The 14,987-nt window shown below is 41.9% G+C and overlaps 1 protein-coding gene across 3 annotated transcripts in view; it reads right to left on the minus strand.

Annotated features, from left to right (window-relative positions):
• akap13 (A-kinase anchoring protein 13) overlaps window positions 1–13,975 on the minus strand; it is a 396,122-nt gene extending 382,147 nt beyond the window's left edge. For all 3 annotated transcript variants that reach the window (XM_069912032.1, XM_069912031.1, XM_069912029.1), the window contains exon 1: window positions 13,724–13,975. The gene's annotated coding sequence lies outside the window, so the exon portion shown is untranslated. The remainder of the gene's footprint in view (window positions 1–13,723) is intronic.
• Between the last annotated feature and the right edge of the window lie 1,012 nt (window positions 13,976–14,987).

Consider the following 14,987-nt stretch of genomic DNA (forward strand, 5'->3'; position numbering starts at 1 on the left):
TTAGCAGGTCAGATGAGGTAAAGATACAAAACCAATGTCTTGGACCCAAGCCCTTCATCAAGGCAAGGCCTTCTTGAAGAAGGGCTCAAGCCCAGAGCATCGGTTGAGTCTTCATCTCCTCTGGACGCTGCGCGACCTGCTGAGTTCCTCCAGCATTTCTGTTTTTACTAATATCATAGCCCAGTGAAGGAGTGCCGAGTGATCAGCAAGCATTCAATCCATTGAACTTGATCAGAAGTTCTCACAGTGTGACCGAGAGCAGCAGAAAGCTATCATGGTAACTGCCTACATTCAGACATCACACAACAGGTCTCACTTTGGCAGTCCAACTTCACGTCAAAAAATTGAGAATTGTTTATTATATCCTTTAAAAGTTAAATGTTTCTAATCTCCTGTCAAATTACTTAAGGATATTGAAAGGCAATCTGCACTCACAAGTACATTCTTTACTTGCAGAGACACACCTGCCGCCAAGCACCCAGTAAGTACTTGGTAAAACTTCATGCAGAAAAATGCAGGATACACAGCTGAAGGTCAATTTAGCATTGCTGCTCTGGTCCAGAACCATGAAGCCAAGCCACAAATTTAAAGATAGCATACTTGTTAAAATGTGCGCCAATGACACAATTGCAAGTTGAAAACTCTCTCATCTGGCATCCTTAGGACACGACTCATGCTCAACAACCGAAATTGCCCCCAGTCATCACCTTCTGAGCAGGGAAACCACTCTTTTAAGGCATGGCATCCCCTTGTCACACATGCCTTCTGAAGTTTGTCCGTAACCCAAAGTTCCCATTGGTGAGATATGCTGTTGGTGGAGATGGCAAAATTAAAAAGCAATGCACATCTTAGTTAATATTGAATCTTGGGTATTACAATTAGTATTGATCAATATTACAGATTAAAAATGAAGTAACCTGACAACAGAATGCCAAACTAGAGAGTTTCAACTTTTATTTTAAATTTAGACATGCAGCAAGGTAACAGCCCCTTCCAGTCCATGAACCGCACCGCCCAATTACACCCAATTGACCAACAACCCCTGTACATTTTAAAGAGTGGGAGGAAACCGGAGCACCTGGAGGAAATCCAGACACAGGAAGCCAGTTTCAGAGATATCTCAGATTAAGTTCACGGCATTCTCAGGAGGGAGGGTGAGGAGTCAGATGTCATGGTCCATATTGGGACCAATGACGTGGGTATGAAATTCTAAGGGTTTCTTCAAGTATGTCAAGAGCAAAAGAATAGTAAGGTACAAAAGTAGTCCCCTTGAAAAATTAGTGGTCACCTTTGTATGCAGCCAGAAGAGATGAGGAGATCTTAAAGGAGTTTTATTTCCATCAGTATTCACTCAGGAAATGGGCAGCGAGTCATGGGAAATAAGAAAAACAAGCAATATCATGGAACCTATACAGATTAAACAGGAGGAAGTGCTTGATGTCTTAAATCAAATAAGGGTGGATAAATCTCCAGAGCCTGACAAGATATTCCCTCAAGCCTTGAGGGAGGGAGTCAGTGGATCAATTGGAAAGAGTGCAATCTGCGTGCATTCCGGTTTCTCCCCCCCCCACCCCCCATCTCCTCGGTTTTAATTCTTTTAAAAAATCCAAACGTGCCGAGGAAGGCGGCATCTGATACAGCCACAGACAAGACCCCAGCACCAAGTCTCATGCAATTGAGGAAGAGACACAAAAATCGATCCAATGTCACCCCAAAAAAGAAACCAACTATCGAAAAAAAAACCAGGGCCCGGGCTCCTAAAGCAAATCCTCCACAGGCTAAGCAAGAAGCTAATGAGGATTCAGTACCCTCAGAAAATGGTGAACGGAAAAGCAATGAGGTACCTGCAGCTGGAGAGAATGAAACCAAGTCAGAGTAACATCTGTCTTGCATCTTTATCATTGGTCGACGTACCTCTTGTACAATTCAGAGGAATATTTTTATCAACAATTTTGTAAATGCACGGTTTTAGTAGCTCAATAATAGGCAACACATTTGAAATAGGAAGGAATCCCAACACATCTATACTTGTTCTTCACTGCAAGCATACATTTTTACATCTACGGATGATGATGTCTGTAAATGTTTCTTTTTGCAACATAAAAACTATTAAAACCTTGTGCATACTTGAATGTTACAGGGATTTTTACAATGAAATCTACAAATACACTTGAGTTGGAAGGCTTTGAAAGTCTTTATAATTTAAACATACTGTAACATTCCACGGACAAGGATGAGAGCCTGACTGCTCCAAATGTTTAAGGGAAAATTTTAATTCTGGCACTTTTTAAAGAAAATATAGCATTCGTATGATCAACAAGTTAAATTTCAGATGAATGACATTCTCATTATTAAAAATTCAATAGGTAACTTTGCATCAAAACCAGTTATAGTTGTGGAGCTTCTGCTTCATCTATTGGCATTTCTTGTCCTAGTTCTATTTGTGATGGTGCTTTTTGAATTTCCATTTTCTTCTCATGAAACTTCTGCAAATGGATTAATTTAGTTTTTGGGGTTTATAGTGTGACTTATTAGATATGCAAATAGGTGGAGTTGCCTACAGAGAAAACTGACAACCAGGGCTGCATAAGCAAAGTCGTATGCATTGTTGGTCAATGTTGCATCCTGTAGTTACTAACATAAAATAAAAATCATGCTACAAAAGTCAAAAAAAAAACCTTGAGGGAGGCTAGTGTAAAAAGTGCAGGGGCTCTGACAGAAATATTTAAAATGTCCTTTGCTACAACTGTGGTGCCAGAGGATTGGAGGGTAGCTCACGTTGTTCCACTGTTTAAAAAAAGGCTCCAAAGGTAACCCTGGAAATTATAGCCCAGTGAGCCTGACATCAGTAGTAGGTAAATTATTAGGTGTTCCAAGAAATCGGTTATACAGTTATTTGGATAGCCAGGGACTGATTAGGGATAGACAACATGGCTTTGTGTGTGGTAGGTCGTGTTTAATCAATCATACAGTTTTTTTTAGGTTACCAGGAAAGTTGTTGAAGAAAAGGCTGCGGATATTGTCTACATGGACTTTGTCTACATGACAAGGTCCTACATGGGCAGTTAGTCAGGAAGGTTCAGATGCTAGTTATTCATGGTGAAGTAGTAAACTGGATTTGATAATGACTGGACAGGAGAAGCCAGAGTAATGGTGGACGATTGCTTTTCAGACTGGAGGCCTGTGACTAGTGGTGTGCCTCAGGAATCGGTGTTTGTATCTATAATCAATGTTCTAGATGATAATGTGGTAAATTGGATCAGCAGATTTGCAGATGATACTAAGATTTGGGGTATTGTGGACAGCAAAAGAGGTTTTCAAAACTTGTGGAGGGATCCAGACCAGCTGGGAAAATGGCATATGGAATTTAATGCAGACAAGTGCAAGGTGTTGTATTTTGGAGGGACAAACCAAGAAAGGATGTGCATGGTAGGGCACTGAGAAGTGTGGTAGAACAGAGGGATCTTGGGAGTACAGATACATAATTCCCTGAAGGTGGCATCACAGGTGGATCGGTTTGTAAAAGAGAGCTTTTGGCAAACTGGCCTTCATAAATCAAATTATTGAGTAGAGGAGCTGGGATATTACGGTAAAGTTGTACAAGACATTGGTGAAGCCAAATTTGGAGGATTATGTGCAGTTATGGTCATCTAACTACAGGAAAGATATCAATAATAGAAAGAGTACAGAGAAGATTTACTAAAATGTTGCCTTGACTTCAGGAACTGAGTTATAGGGAAAGGTTAACCAGATTAAGACTTTATTCCCTGGAGGGTACAAGAATAAAGGGATATTTGATAGAGGAATTTAAAATTATGAGGGGAATAGACACAGTAAATGTGGATAGGTTTTTTTTTCTACTGAGGCTACAAAACCAGAGGTCATGGGTTAAGAGGAAAGAGGAAAAGTTAAGGGGGAACACAAGAGAATGAGCTTCCAGCTGAAGTGATGAATGCAGGCTCAACTTTAATATTTAAGAGGAATTTGGATGGGTACATGGATGCGAGAGGTATGGAGGGCTATGGACTAGATAAAAAATGTCACAGACTAGAAGGGTCCTGTTTTTGTCCTGTAATGTTCTATGGAGAATGTGCAAACTCATTACAGACAGCGCCAGATTCCAACACCAGCTGCTGGGACTGTAATAGTGTTGCACTAGGCTCTACACTAACTAGGTCAAATTTAAAATTGCCAATTGCAAATAACTTTCTCCGATAGCACAAGATACATTCAAATGTCCCAACTCTACATGCCAATGTATCATGGGACATAAATGAGGGGGTTATAAAATGTGCTCCAAGATTAATGATCGTGAAGCAGGGCTTCGACCTCAACTGCCCATTTCCCTCCACAGATACTGCCTGCCCCATTGAGTTCTTCCAGCTCTTTGATTTTTCCCTCTAGATTCCAGAATCTGCAGTCTCTTTCATCTCAGAATCATTTCCAATTAGGTAGTTTTCTCAATCTAAAAGTGATCCAAGTGTACAATGCAGCTTGCCAACAGGAACACACAATTACATCACAGAGGAGAAACATTGGTACACCACCTACACTTCCAAAAGATGAAATGAGGTTATACTTGGATTATAAAGTGGAAGAGAGCTGGAGGCCTTGGAGAGAGAATAATTTTTAATCTACACCTATTAATCTCCCCTCAATTCATGGAAGCCCTCATCTGTAATAATGTGGTTGAGATGGGACAAAGGAAGGACAAGTAAAAAGCAGGAGAAAGTGAAATTCAGTGGAAAGCAAGCCTTTCACCCTGTGCAGAAGTGTTAGCTGACATCTGCTGTCAGGAACTGAATTCATTTTTATAAAGTTAATTAGATGCATTTCCAAAAGACAATGATATCATTCACCACACCCACCTACAACTGAATTATCAAAAGCAGTATGCACAACCACCCAACAATAGAACCATCCTTTGTACTTTAAACTTCCATGATAAGCATAAAGAGTTAAGACTAGGGATAGGAGCATGAAAATTGGCCCACTCAGGAGCTCATCATTGAAAAATAAATGCCAATACCTGCTCGTTAAAATGAAGCAAATATGCTTTTCATTTAATGCACCTGAACCTTTAAGATTTGGGTGAATGAGCCAGCAATTGCTTGGTCATAGATCATCTGCACAGTATCATGGCACACCATAACAATTAGCTGACGGGCAAGGCCAATGCCTGTCAGGGAAATTACGTTTATCTGTGGCAGCACTGCCCTATGAAACTATTTCTCCCATACTCCTTAACCCCACAAGTTCCTCTTTGGAGTGCAAATTAACAGATAAATGTCCTTTTATCGCTGGACTCATTAGAAAGAACCCGCACATCAAAGATTGTCAGTTTTATGGAAATTAATTAAACTGGCTTTTAAACAAAGCACACAGCAAGCTTCAATAAAAGTAGCAATGAAACAAGCAGCTAATCTAGTTTTGACTATTGCCCGAGAGAAGAGTGACAGCCAAAGTACACTACAGGGCTTTAAATGTCAGCTTCAGTCACCAGACGAGGCAAATAGGCCTGGTGTTTATGACAGATGACGACAGTTCTGATCATTCAGCCTTCACTTTCCTTTGCAATGTACAGTTCATGTGTGAGAGTCAAATCCTCGATTCCCACACAACCCGGTTTCTTCGCAGACTAGCCAATGCTTTTCATTTGTACAGCTTGCACAAGTCTTCTAAAGGCAGAGAATACACCAGCTTTGCCCAAAAGGCACCAACTTTCTCAGAGCCCAGACATTAAAGCCGCATCTTGTGATCAGTAGATGAACACTCTCATTTCGGCTGTACGAAGGACTAAGAAATTAGCCCAAAGAATGGAGAGGGATGAAACTCAAGCATTTCTTAGTCAAAGATTGGAGATAAAGCATGCTGTGGAAAGGAATAATTAGAATAGGATTCCCCATTGTAGCATTCAAGATAAAGATATGCTCTCTTACATGGGCCATGCAAATATCATGCAAACTCTTAGAGTTGAATGGCAATTAAATTAGAGCAATTGTTTGGAATAAGTAGTGTTAACAACCAAAAAATACACAAACTCTCCCTCAATAACTCTGTTCAACTAAAAATTCTCCTCTCTCATAAGAGATCACTCACTTGCAATGCATCCCCCTGTATAGGCAACTGGAGGCGAGGGATTCACACCAGGCTTGAGACTAGCTGAAGAGGTACCAAGGGCGCTGAAGGTTTCCTAATCCTGTCCGAGGTTCGGGTCGGCTGCAAGAACGCTGGAGGCGAATCCACGGACACTCTGTGACTCTGTGGGGACTTGCGTCTGCTTCTCTTTCTCTGACAACAAGAGGCACTTCAGCTAATTTCTGCCAAAGGCAATACGGTCTGCCTTGCGGCAAACGAAAGCAAATCCCGTGCGACATTGTGCAGTTTGTTTTTTTTTAAATTACATGGCAATAAAGGAATCTTGAACTCAAAACCCACACTCCCAACAGGGAAAAGTTAGCTCTCAATTACTCAACTGAATCAGGAAGGGAGCAAAACCACAAGCTTGAGGAAGAGAGAAGCTGAAAATATGAGCTGGAATAGAAGCGTCGAACTAGACAGGTGCACTTCATTCATGGTTTGACCTTCAATGAGATCAAGGAATGACCATAACCGAGAAGCAGGCCCCTCCCTCCACAGTGATGATCAAGGACACGATTCTGGATTGAATTACCAGAAAGATGGATTTTGTATGTTTTTGGTCCTGCTTGCGTCTCAACATTTGAGAGGACAGGTAATCGAAGAACGTTGACGTGCCAGTGTCAACTGCCACAAAATAATTCCAGGCTGAACTAAACAGTCAGAGTTTTCTGAAGATTCACCACCAACTTGTATCACATGCTCATTAAAAATATTCTTTGACAGACCATGCGAAATACTGCTTGCAACCTGCAATTGAACACTGGTGTTGGCATTAATGTAGTCTAGGAAAACGGCATTCAAGCCAACTCACCGATCCTGGAAAACAGCCATACTGAATGGCTTTAACATCATTAATGACCCCACTGAATCAATCTTGCTTGACCTCCATTCAAAATAGTTCTGGCAGATCACATTAAAATGAGGAACATCACACAGAATGCATAGCAACCCCAAAACACTCAGTGAATGCAGGTTTGAAAATAACATGTTGTTGCTGTGATTTTAGTGGCAGTCGCATGCAATGAAACAGATCGGAGGTAAACAACAGGGCAAGATGCATACTGTTTTTCCACACTCCAAGAATGTCTATTTATCCATTTTAAATTTGCTATTATTGCACATCTTTGAGGCTTCGTCACATGCCAGGAAGTTTTCATGAAGAACTGAATGAAATTACAGTGCAATTTTAATAACAAGTCTCACAAAATCAATGCATTGCCATCTGCATCACTGATAACTACCCTTGTACACAAGCACAGGGGACAGAGCCACTCTATGACGTCAATTAATTTGTAGCCAAGATGATGTCATTCCCATGGACACCTGTCAGTCAAGTTGATGCACAAATAACTCTGTATGGGATGCCATCTGCATCCTGTGATTAGCTTCCCAGTACATAAATCACTCCCTTGCTTCATTATTCCTCACGAAAATAAATCTTGCCAAGGCCTCACTAGAATAATAAAAGCTTTCTTAGTCATTAACGTACCCTCCCTCTATTTAGAAAAAATCTTTCTACTTTATTGTACTCATCAAACCAAGGGAGGCAGTGCAGACAGACAGCGTGGAGACATTGGAGGGAGGGAACGACTGGGAAGCATTTGTTCTTTGGCACCAAGTACACAGACAAGGGATCCTCTGACATTAGGGAGGCTAATCTGGTGAAATGGCACACTCTTCCATTCCAGGTACCTTACGAGGTCATTCAACCCCATTTGCCAGTCCCTCCCTTGGAACACCACCTGCGTGACATGTACCAACACAAAGGCAGGTGGGAGGGTCCCCAACAGGACATGGCATAATTAGCAAATAACTCTGCCAGTGACACCATTACACAGCCCTTGATTAAAAATTTAAATAGTGATATTTGCAATATAATCTCTCCCTTAAAAAAAACAAACTTCAGTCTCTAGTGGGGGGCACGGTTAGCGCAACACTACTACAACGCCAGTGATTGGGACAGGGTTCAAATCCCACACTGTCTGTATGCTTGTATCTTTTCTCGGTGTCTGTGTGGGTTTTCTCCAGGGGCTCAGGTTTCCTCCCACCATTCGAAACATACTGGGGTTTGTAGGACAACGGGGTGTGACACAGGCTCATGGGTCGAAATGGCCTCCTTACTGCGCTGTATGTCCATCTAAATTTTAAATTTAATTCAATTGATAAATATTGCTCCAGGCATACAGAATACTTCCTCAGACCATACGCCAAACTGTCTCTTGGTACAAATTTCCAATCTAGAATTCAATTAGCACCAGTTAATTAAAAATACTTAGTGATCGTACTGACCAACATTATTCTTCATTACGAGCCGAGAGAAAAAGTCTTAAAAATATCTTAATCATTTAATATTAAGCATATAGATTAAAGCATAAAATACAAGTAATTCTTTGTGAACCCAGTAATGTCTTGTGAGAAATTGATACAGTATAACCCCTGGTATCTGGCACCTATGGGGATCCGTAGATGCCAGATAAGTGAATTCTCCAGTTACTTGAGACTGTGTTGTGTGATCAGCGAACTAACAGCGAGGCCTGCCAATTTTATTCTTCTGTGCTTTTTAACTATTTATTTTCTGCAATTTTGGTTGCCGGTTGCTTGAGGCGGTCAGTTACTTGAATTCCAGATAACAGGGGTTTTACTGTATTTCAAACAAAATTGTACACTAAAATGTGAAACAGTGGGGGGGGGGGAATAAAGGATCTAATATTTAAAGTGTTCACCCTTGTGTGCAAATCCTTCCAACCTCCTCATGCTGTGAAACCATTTGTCACCCACACTAGTACCATACTCTCATAATCTTACTCCTCCTTGTTCCTCACAACAGTTGACCCCTGCTCATCACCTCAATCTTTATCTTGGGGCTATGTTTAGCAAACTGTCAGGCAGAAACAAGAGGGACAATCAAAACTGCTGGAGGTACTCAGTAGGTCAGGCATCTGAATTTGGCCTCTCCACCAATTTTTGCAAGCATTTGGGGCTTCTCTTTTCCTCCATCAAGGCAACCTCAACAAAGTGACCCAAATTAAGTGCACCCTTCAACTCTCCTCTTTTTGTGCACTGCTTCTCCCCATACTTGTGCTCTGGGACAATTATTTTAAGGTGAGATTAACAGCTATTTGATCAGTCAGGGCATCTCGGGTTACGGGGAGAAGGCTGGGGACTGGGAGGATGGATCAGCTCTTGCTAGAATGGCAGAGCAGGCTCGATGGGCCTATATCTGGTGAAATTATGAATTTTTTTTTCAGTGGCAGAATTAGACTCACATATCATTTTTCAGTCTGTGAACATTTAACATCAAATTATACACAATGATGTAACAGTCCACCAAATTAACCATCAGACCCACTCCTTCATTTCCCTGGACTTCTGCAACTTAATCTCTCTCATACAACCTTATCATCAACCCTTTAATGTAAGATAAGGGCAAAAAGAGATAAAGGGGTAACCTAAAATGGCCAGTCAGCCTTCCTGTTAGAGAACCATACAGTCACAAAGGAAACTTACAAACACTGCACCAATAGACACCATTAAATCCGGGCCACTGGGGCAGTGAAATAACAGCACTTAGTTCACATCACCAACAACCTGTCCTAGTCCGACCATATTGATGTAACAAGAAAGCACCACACAGTCTTTCTTAGTTCTCCACATCCACAAGGTTTCTTATCCATTCTTACAGATGTGTTTTTGAACTATTTGTCCAGATTCACCACCACTTCGCATGGGAACTCCTCTGCCGAACACAAGAAATCTCTGCAAACATAAACAGCAGGCCATCCTGAAAACCTTACATCAACACCTCCAACTGCCTCAGAAAAAGTTACTTAAAATATAAAAGGACTCATCTTGTTCTAGTCAAACACCTCTCTCTCTCTCTCCTCTCCCTCCTCCACCTCCCCCCATTGGGCAGAAGATAGATCCTTGAGAATTTTGAACTCCAGATTCAAGGAGTTTCCTGCAATGACCAGACTCTTGAATAGATCACACTGTGTATAGGTTGCGAATGAGTCACACATTCCTACACTTTCAGGTTCAACTTTCTCTTCACATTCTTGAGCACATTGTTCAGGCTGGCTTTCCAAATGGTGCATTGAAGGGGAATACCACTTGCTTTTGAGTGGACAAAGGATTCCAAAGAGCACATGACATGGAATTAATATTTTATTCCAAGGATGGCATTGCCATCAATGCAGGGTTCCTTTGGTAAAGCAGAAACAGGTCTTCATGTATCTGGATATAGGCTCAAGATCAAAGCAATTTCCAGGAGATTATTGGGTCTACGTTTCCATGAAAAAGTTTCAGGGTTAGCGTTCTGAATGGCACAAGTAGTAAAGCTACAAGGTCACAGCTGCAGCATCCCAGATTCAATCTTGACCTTTGTGCCAACTGTGTGGAGTGTGCACATTTCCACCATGACATGTGGATTCCCTCTCCCAAGGACATGCAGGTTAGTAGATTAAATGGCAATTTTGTTTCAAAAAATGCTCCTGGTGCGCTGATGAGCAAAGAAATCTGGGAGGAGCCAATGGGATGTGGGGGAGGGGGGGGAGGGAGAGAAGAGGGATAAAAAGATTGTAGGTAAACTGCAAAATCTCTTTGAGGGATGCCCACCCTGAGGGATGCTCTGTGGGATTATCTCTCACTGCTCCCCATCTGCAGTCCTCTCAAAATTTAAACAAAACTCAGGTGTCAGGGAAACTAGCAGAATACTGTTCAGCAGTTGGTTGCACAGATATATGTAACTATATTGATGTTACAGAGAGAGTTCATAAATGAATTTTGTCTTAAGACAACAGGGATCTGACAATGAGAACGTGGTTAATATATTCTTGTGGAGTGGTGATAAAAGATTAAAAGGAACTTTGAAATTCAGAACTTTGATCCTTCACTGCTCTTAATTTGTATCCACACCCTCTTTCAGAAAAATATCCCCAATTTAAACTACTGATTGAAAGAGCACACCTGTAAAGTTTATGCAAAACTGCGTTGGAATGAGGTTTCAATACCCGCTGAAGAAAATAACCATTACTTGCCGATATTAATAGCAACTTCAAATGAACTTTAGAGACTGAAGAAAGTTAGTGCCCGAGCTGTGGCCATCTTCATAATGCTGACTGCCTTGAATGGCTGTATCAATGCTAACTGCAGAGAAACCCAAAGCATGAAGGAAATGTGAAGAGAGCAGGACTGCGGGGTCAGGCCACTCCTGTTCACGCTACTGACCCATGATTGTATCACCAGATCCAACAGTGTCATCAAGCAGATGACACAACAGTAGTTGGCCTTATCAGTAACAATAATGGGTTGCACTACAATAACAACCCAAGTCTCAACATGGACAAGATGAAGGTGATGATTGTGGACTTCAGGAGGACCAGGAACAAACACCCTCCACTACACAGATCAACAACTCTGTAGTGGAGAGCATCAAGTTCCTTGGAGTTCATTTAACTGGTGACCCATCGTGGACACTCAACATCTCCTCACTGGTCAGGAAGGTGCAACAGTGACTGCACTTCCTGAGAAGACTGAAGCGGGCATGGCTACCAGCCACCATTATATAAACCTCCTTTCGGAGCTCTATTGAGTGTGTCCTGACTGACTGCATCAGTGTGCTACAGCAGGAAAATGGATCAGAGGTCGATCCACAGGACCACAAGAGTGCATCAATGGAGTTTCCCTTCACCCCCACCCATTGACATGATCTACTGGGATCAGTGCCTGAAGAGGGCATGCAAAATCATTGAGGACCCCTTCCACCATGCACACAGCATCATTCATCTGCTCCATTGAGAAAGAGATACAGGACTATCAGAGCCGGCATCACAGGCAGTGAGAATGCTGAATGAACGGCTCACACGAACCATCTGATATTCACAAAACAATATTTATTTATTTCTATAGATGAATACTTGTCCTACCTTTGTATTTTTTGTATATTTATTTATTTCTATAGATGAATACTTGTCCTACCTTTGTATTTTTTGTATATTTATTTATTTCTATAGATGAATACTTGTCCTACCTTTGTATTTTTTGTATATTTATTTATTTCTATAGATGAATACTTGTCCTACCTTTGTATTTTTTGTATATTTATTTATTTCTATAGATGAATACTTGTCCTACCTTTGTATTTTTTGTATATTTATTTATTTCTATAGATGAATACTTGTCCTATCTTTGTATTTTTTGTCTGTGTGTGTTAGGTCTGATTGTGTGCCTGCAGGTTTTGCACAGAGAACTGAGAACGCGGTTTCATCGGGTTGTGCCATCGGATGATAATAAACTGGACTAAATGACAGAGCAAGACTAAATAATCATGAATGGCAGTTTGGAATCCTTTGCACAATGTTTTGTGATCTCAGCCCTACCACTGTTGTTCATAAGCTCAAGGAGAGCTCTGGAAGATCTCAGGGCTACTTACCCAAGAAAATAGTCCATGATTTTTTTTTTTTTAAACAGGAATGATCCTGGAGCAACAAATTTGACCGAGTATGCTGCAATCAAACAAAGGCCAAACCAAACTTCAAGCCCTGGCTCCTGCTGGGGGGAAAAAAACGACCCTCTCATGTACTGTCTCAGAGTCAGTGATAGATGAGATAGGTGGCAGGAATGTAGAACGCAAAACTTTTCCGAATACCAACTGGATATGACGCTGCAAAGAGAGGGCCATGGTGGGGAGGATCGTTTCTCAGGTGTAGTGGCTTGCAACCCCTGCACTTCTTTCTGAAACAGAAAGAACCAGCGACTTCAGACACTGGTTTGAAACATTGGAATCTTGTGTAATAACGAGTCTTATTACTAAAATTAACAAAACCCCAGCGTTTCCTTTTACCGAAACAAAGACCATAAAATGCCAGACGTCAAAGAGATCAAATCTCGAACGTTACACTGGGAGCTCTTTAATAGTGACTGGGGTTGCGAGCTGGAATGGAGCAGAATCGTGGCAGCTTTGCAGTGCCAAAGTGTTGTTTCACAAGATCAACTTCACATCCAATATTAAACAAATGGGACACAAACAGGAACACGATGGTCAACCTCATCTACCAGCAATCCAACACTCAGAGAGATAGCTTTTTTTTAAAAAATGCACCTGAAGCGATGGTTACCGGTGGATAAATAACAAAGAGGAAACAAGCAACAACGCTTGAAATGGTCTAATGTTTGATAACATCTTCAAAAGTGCATGCAGGAGCAATAAAACACCTTTCTTCCAAGCATCAACCAAGAACCAAAACAAGTTATCTAGCCTTCATCACAAATAGGGCAATGACCACCAATTCAAAATAAATATACTGGAAAGGAAAATGTTTAGAGTTGGAAAATACAAAACTTCCAATAGATTGGAGGGGGCGGAGGCTTTGAAAACCGAGCCCTCCTGAAATGTGCAGAGCGAGCAGGGGAGCCTCAGTTACAATGTATCCACAAACACACCAGGTCACAAAGTGGGGCGATAGCAGAACAAAGCCCAATGTAACAAAAACTGGATACAGAGTTACAGGATGGCAGGCGCATTCCCTTCCAGCCCGCGGCTTTATTGGCAAAAGGATCTTTAAAGGCGAAGATAAAGCCTTACCTCACCAGGGCCTCGTTAAATAAGAGCAGCAACTTTTAACTGTGTTCACTCATTGCCTCCCTCCCCGTTCTCTCGGGGACGTGACCAACTCATTGCACTTTCCCTGGCTTTTGTCTCTCCCGCCGAGATGTATTGCATTGATTGACTCTCCTTGGCTGCAGTCCGGATCCTTGGCCTGCCCGCGGTACCAGATTAATCACCAGCTCCTGACCCCCCCCACTTGTTGCTCCGTTCACTCTTCTCTCTCTCTCTCCCCCCCCAAGTCAGATAAACCACTGCGCCTGTGCGCCGACCCAGTCACTCCCTTCACTGCCACCTCGTCTCCATTGGCCCAGTTCCCACCCCAATCCCCATCCCCATTCGCGAGCTGACCTGTCAGTCAACATTGAGAGGCAGGTTTCAATTGGATTCTGCAGAGAGGGGGAACCATCCTTCATTTCATCTTGTGCTTCTCAAATCCTTGACCACTTTCTGTGGATGTGGAAGGGCAAAAAAATCAATACACTTCAAACCCTGATCCATCTTGATTATGCAATAAAAGACAACAATTTCACAAATTTATGTTTAACTAAGTTCTACTCAAAAGGTTCAAGTCCCATTCTGAACACTAAATCTGCTGTCTGTATAGTTAAAAGGATCAACTTTTCTTCTGACATGACTGGCTACCAGCAACCCTGCGCCGCACATATGTCATTTTGGGAATTTAACGATGAAGAACAATGTTGCCTGCCATCCGAGAGCACCAACAATTATTAAAGTGCTGCAATATGAGAGGAGAGGCTTGGGGCCAGATCCCCTCAAACAACAGGGAAGGGGGGGGGGGGTAACCACCAGGGGGCACGAGAGTGGCAACAATGTAATGAGTCTGATTCAGATTTATTGTCAGAGGACATCTATCCACATCCTTTTCCTGTGGGTCAGGCAGAATTACCACTTATTGGTAGTGAAAAAAATGACCCAACGTACACATGTAAACATATAAAGAAATGTAAACAAACTGACTGTGCAATACAGATAAAAATCAATAAAGTGCAAAAGTAAGAGTCCTTAAATGAGGCCCTGATTGAGTTTGTTGTTGCCCCTTCAATATCTGGTTGAGGAGTCTGATGGTGGAGAGGTAGCCGTTGTTCCTGATCCTGGTGCTCCAAATCTTGTGGCACCTCGACCTCTTTCCTGATGGCAGCAGCGAGAACAGAGTGTGGGCTGGGTGATGGGGATCCTTGTTGATTGCTGCTGCTCTCCGACAGCAGTGTTCCCTTTCGAA

This window comes from Narcine bancroftii, chromosome 14 (genome assembly GCF_036971445.1).
Source record: "Narcine bancroftii isolate sNarBan1 chromosome 14, sNarBan1.hap1, whole genome shotgun sequence".
In the NCBI taxonomy this organism is placed as follows: domain Eukaryota; kingdom Metazoa; phylum Chordata; class Chondrichthyes; order Torpediniformes; family Narcinidae; genus Narcine; species Narcine bancroftii.